The sequence below is a fragment of the Oxyura jamaicensis genome, chromosome 2 (genome assembly GCF_011077185.1).
Source record: "Oxyura jamaicensis isolate SHBP4307 breed ruddy duck chromosome 2, BPBGC_Ojam_1.0, whole genome shotgun sequence".
Taxonomy (NCBI): Eukaryota; Metazoa; Chordata; class Aves; order Anseriformes; family Anatidae; genus Oxyura; species Oxyura jamaicensis.
In genome coordinates this window covers 7,180,206-7,185,786 of record NC_048894.1, presented here as the reverse complement: position 1 = coordinate 7,185,786, position 5,581 = coordinate 7,180,206, and the positions used below count along the sequence as shown (strand labels likewise).

Sequence of the window (5,581 nt, the reverse complement as noted above, 5' to 3'; positions counted from 1 at the left end):
AGGAAAGAGCCGTGTTTAGATGGACAGTCATCAAGCTGTACTTTCTTAGCCAGCCCGCTTCAAATTTGTCTGGAGAAGCATTTAAAAGCCTGAAGAGCGTTAAAAGAGGAAGAAGAAGGGGAAAAAAAGCCGCTCCCTGTGCTCGCACCACGGCGTTTCGAGCGGATCCCCCAGCACAGCGGGGCCGAGGGGCGCCTTGTGCGACTCCTCGGCTGGCAGGCGGGCACCGGGGGGGGCTGGTGACACCCAAGGGGGCTGGTGGCACCCGGGGGGGACCTCCCCTTTCGGTTCCAGCCCCGGGGGGGAGCCTGCCGAGGGGCCCCAGCTCCGGGAGCCTCCGCCGGGGGCGCTGCTCGGGCTGTGGCGCAGCCGGCCCCGGCTCCTCTCCGCCGCTCCGCTCCGCACATTGGCGGCGCCCGGCTGCGTCGGATCTACTTTCTCTAGTTTTTTTTTTTTTTTTTTTTTTTTCCTCCCTCCCCTCCCTTCCCCCTCCTTCCCCTCCTCCTCCTGTTCGCCCTCCTCCTCCTCCTCGGGGAGGCTCCCGGAGGAGGCCAAGTTGTGAGGCGCTCCCCGCGGCGCCGCCCGCTCCCTCCCCCCCCCCCCCCCCCCCCCCCCGGGGCAGCGGCAGGGGGAGCATGGCCGGGGCCCCTCGGTGCTGAGCCCCTTGGTGCTGAGCCCCCTCGGCACCCAGCCTGACGAGAACTTCTGCCCCCGGAGCGGCCCCTTGGGCACCTATGCCAAGCCCTCCGTTTGCCTGAGGGGCTCCGTGAGGCGCTTGCCGAGGGCCGGGTTATGGTGCGCGATTCGCCCGGGGTGAGTAGGGCTCGGCGCCGGCAACTTCTTTGTGTTAAAGGGGAGAGAAGGGGACGGGCAGGCACGGGGCTTGGCTGCACGGCACCCGGTGCTGTAATGCCGCCGGGAGACGGCGTTTTGGGGCGGGGGGGACCCGCAGAGCCCGGCTGCGAACTTGGCCCGAGCCCCCCCACCGCCTGCCTCCGACGCTCGGCGGGGAAAACCGGGGGGAAAAAAACCCCAAACCCACCCCCGGCCCCCTCCCGAACGGAGATCTGTACATGTAGGTTCAAGTTACACGGTCACTAGATAATCCTCGACCATTAAAAGCAGGGGGAGGGGGAGGACAACAAACAAAAAAGCCCGGCTGGGTGTTCTGTAGGGCCCTATGGTCCTTGGGGTGAACCCGGCACCCCCAGGCTCGGACGTGGGCACCCACGAACACTCCTTGAAATTTATGACTTTATATGGTTACCTATAGCACAACTCTGGTTTTTACCTTTTTTTTTTTTTTTTTTTTGACTACTTTCATTTCCTGGTGTGAATTCTTGGAGCGATGGAAAATGTGATAAGATGAAATTCTCTTCAATATTTCGAAGCACCGTGTGCCATTTTAATTTTGCGTGGTTTCAAGGCATAGCTGGATGATGGTAATGCTGGATGATTTTCCCGGCTGCCTTTATCGGTAGATCTAAACTAAAAGAAAAACAACAGAACAACAATAAAAACCACTTCTTAAAATATGTTCCTGGCACGTAATGGATATGCAGACCATCATATTGTGATGATTTTTGTATGAGCAGCGAGCAAATAGGTCATAAGTCAAAGTGAGTGTTATGTAACTGGCTGGCGGGCTTCAGCAAACTTGATACAAACTAAGGGAAAAAGTATTGTTTTTTTTTTTCTTTGGATATGGACAAAATGAGAGCCTAGCTCTCCCTTTATTGAGATTACTTTGTAGCATGCTCATTAAAAATAAAAAACAATAATCCAAGCTTATACTTTCAAACTATTAACCAGTTAACTTGCACGGTGTTTTATATTTTCCCAAAAAACTGTTCCAGTGGCGTATCTGCTCCGGATACTAACCATGAGCTGTTCACTAGTGAATCACTAGTTAATGCTGTAGCCGGATTCATTACATAATTGAAAATCGTTCATGAGTTAGTGTAGTTTTATTGTTTAGCTTTACGGCTTTCTAGAAGGATATTATTTGGCATAGTGTCAGTTCTTGAAAGAACTGAAGATAAGTATGAATACTTGATTTTTTCTTTTTTTGCATCTGAGGAAGAAAAGCAGCAGTGGGTTAATACTCCTCTTGCAGAACTGAAACAGCTAGGCAGACATTTAAAGATTCCCAGTGATTATATAAAATACCGTGTATTGAACTAAACAACGTTACTGAGCTGTAGCTTCCACGTAGGGGTTTTGTACTTTCTGCACATCGTCACGATGTTAGGATGTTGGGTTGATGTCCCTGCACAACAAAGTACGCTTGCTATGGAGAAAGCTGCAGCTTCCAGACTGAGAGGTGCAAATATTTTAACCAACTACTTGTAAGACAAACGGAGACGACAGACAAGATACGCTTTTATTAGTGCTAATGTGATTAGCTGCATCTATGGGAACCATTCATTAATCTAGCTAATGACTACTATGTGTTTCATTTTAAAGTGTTTGGTGTATGCTGCCTCTACTACTTGTTTGTAAATACCCTTGCTTTTGATAATAAGCTCGGCACTTGAGTTATCTGTACTTTCTCATTGCTTTCCTCACTTGCATGTCATCTTTGTAAGCTGTTTTACAGAGACATTTATCAGTTTGATGAGAAGTAATAAGTAATATTCTGTTTCACCACAAAGAGTCCTAGGGCCAAAACTTTTTTATTTTTATTTTTTATTTTTTAACAATTCTTGCTGAAATTTGGTATCGTTATTTTGTCAGGCTGCGTATTTGGTTGACTTGCATCCTTTTCCCTGTACTGTTCTTTCCCGAGCAGAAACACCCTCACAATTTTGGCAGAAATGTTCGCTGAGAGTTTTTCGGGGAGGTGGCATTATTGTCACTGACATATCTTGCCAGTAAAAATTGGTTGCATCATGCAGGCTTTCTTAATGCGATTGTTCATTGGACTTGCCTGCAGACGATCTCTTAAAGGTAAACGGCTGAGCAGAAATGAAAAGAAGCCATATATTGATTTCTGATTTTGTTTCAGGCTAAAAGGGCCACTCAGCATCTGTATTTCCAGCCTGAAATTTAGTCAGCTCTTTAAAAATGTTGGAAGTATTCTTTTTTTTTTTTTTTTTTTTTTTTTTTTTACCATCACTGCTCTCAGTTCTTAGGGCTGTGCAGCTCTGCTTTCCTGCTCTTTGTGTGTTGGTCGAAAACACTCAGTACGGAGTAGCATGTTCTTTATACGCAATTTCAGTATAAAATATTCAGCCTTCAAAAAAGAAGGGAAACTGACTGTAGAGTGCCGTCAAAAGCATGCTCTAAACACTCTAAAAGCTGAAAGATAAATACTTTTCACTTTATTTGGACTGTTCCAATTTTAGTAATTACTGAGGCTTCTGGAAACTTTAGTGTGTAATGTGTTTTCAGAGAGAGCTTTAAAAACGAGTTGACAGTAGGCCTTTAGCTAGGTTTTATAATTCTGCCTTTCCTCTCTGAAATCCTTTTGGCATCTTCCGCTTTACTGGCGGTATCCTGGGATGTCGCATCGCAGCTACCGGATGTCTTCGTGTAATTCCTGGCATCTGCTGTGTCACGGGGATAGCTAAGGTGAACCAGGAAACGTCACAGAAATTCGGTAAAGTCGCGTAAGATAAACATAGTAATGTTGTATTGAAGGTAGAGGAGTTTTTTTTAAGGGTGTTCAAGTCTTTGTGTCTGGTAATCGGATGTGGAATATATTCTGCAAACAAATGTCTTTAACTCGAGGGATCTTTACAGTTTTTTTCCCCAAACATTTAACATGTTAGATTACGAATGCTTATCAAAATGGGTGCGAAAACGTCATGGTTAGTTTTTCCTATGAAAATAGCTCGGGTTTTTAAAAAACAGATCGCAATTATATATTGCTTTGCTAGGATTTATTTTCATCTCCGAGTTGAGGTGCAATGCCAGGCATAAGTGTAGATGATATTGCACATATGGAGGATATTTGACTCCTCCATAAGATCTGTTAAAAGTTAGTCATAGTACATTATCATTCTGTCTGTCTCTGTGGTGAAGGCTCACTGGTGACTGAATTTGCTGCGGAAATGTTACACGGTGAATGTAGTTGGTGCTGGTGGTGCTTTTGTAACCCAGGAAATAAAATAGTTCGTGTTGGATGCTTGGAGCCGTGTCTTCATCCTTGTTACCAAGTGTTGAAAGGTAAATACTTAAGCAATATTATTTAATTAGGTGCTGGGAGAAGGTGAGGGCTTGGAAGAAGAGCGCGCTTGTGTGTGTGTTTGTTTATTTTGGTCAGGACTTGCAGTCCTTGGGTGTAATTCTGCTCCAGCGCTGGTTTCTTGTAGATGGAACTGAACGCTTTCAGCCTAAGAGCACTTCCATGTTGTTGTTACTCCAGAGCTCTCTTTCCCTTTTTTTTTCTTCTTGCTTTTCATCTTTATTATAATTATTGTTAATTTTCGTGCCCAAAATGCAGATAACGTGGAAGGCTTTTGTTCAGCGAGCAGCGCCTGAGAGAGGTTATGATGGCACGTTCCTAGTTAGCCTTCTGCTCCCAACAGCTTATAGGATCTCACTCATCCCATTGCCCCTGGTAGTGTTTAACATCAGATGGCACGGAGAAAAATGTGACAAACTCTGAAGTGGAATAATCAGTTGTGGAATAATCATTCTGTAAGGGGTCTGTTGGAGATGGGATTATGCCAGCCAGAACGGGAGCTATGTTTTTTTCCAAAATTCAGAAAACCTCAAGTGGAGTTCTTACTTATGCTTACAGATCTGCAGAAATCTACTTCCTTGTAAGGATCTCAAATTTGACAGAATTTGAAGGGTTCTTCCAAGCCTGGGAGTATGATACAGTCGGCAGCACAAAGAGCATGGAAGGGAAGGATTGGGATGGGTGGGCCTATACGGAGACTGCATCTGGAGCTGGGAGAGGGGCTAAAGGTTGGACCTTTCCTTTGGTCATCTGGTCATCTTGAGCTTCGTGGGTCAGGGGCTTTTGGCAATATAGTTCTGGATCACCCCTGAGAATGAAGATAATGAGCAAGAATGAGTTGAACAAGCAAGAAGATAGAGTGGTCAAGGAGGGTGATGTGTCCAGAATATTTTATTATCATTTCAAGGGTTATTTGATGTGGGTCAAGAAGTAGAAGGTGTGCTAGGTGTTGTCACTGCGCTGTGTCCAAAAGGGTGGGTCACAGTCATGGCAGAAGTTGTCAGTCAGTGTATGTTGAGAACTGTCATAACATGGAGGTCTGGATTGAACAGTAAGTACACTTCTAAGCTGATGATTCTCATTTGAAGAGTTTCATTTTGGCCTTTCAATATTTTCCCGGAAGGCTGATTGCACGTAGGAATGGATAGAAAAACAGGGTAGAGCGCGTTTGGAAGAATCACAGGTTTGCAGTGATCAGAAAAGGGGGACCAGAGTTACAGGCACGTAATCTTCACGACAGATGGAGGATTGAGGACAAGGAGCATAGTCTTCAGTCTTCTTCCTTCACCTTAATCCATCTTGGTGCAGTTCCTCATCTGTGAGTAGTCTTTCTTTTCAAGTGCATTTACCCAGCTTTTCCCTTCTGTTCCTCCCTTGTCATTTTCTGTTCCC

General features: G+C 45.6%; 1 protein-coding gene across 11 annotated transcripts in view; it reads left to right on the top strand.

The window, feature by feature from the left end:
- The window catches only part of KMT2C (lysine methyltransferase 2C), a 200,506-nt gene that overhangs the window by 17,249 nt on the left and 177,676 nt on the right, over positions 1 to 5,581 (top strand). Inside the window, exon 1 of one of the 11 annotated variants that reach the window (XM_035318878.1) lies at positions 522 to 813. The exons of the other annotated variants lie outside the window; for them this stretch is intronic. The gene's annotated coding sequence lies outside the window, so the exon portion shown is untranslated. Of the gene's footprint in view, positions 1 to 521; positions 814 to 5,581 lie in introns of those variants that run through there. 11 annotated transcript variants of the gene reach the window in all.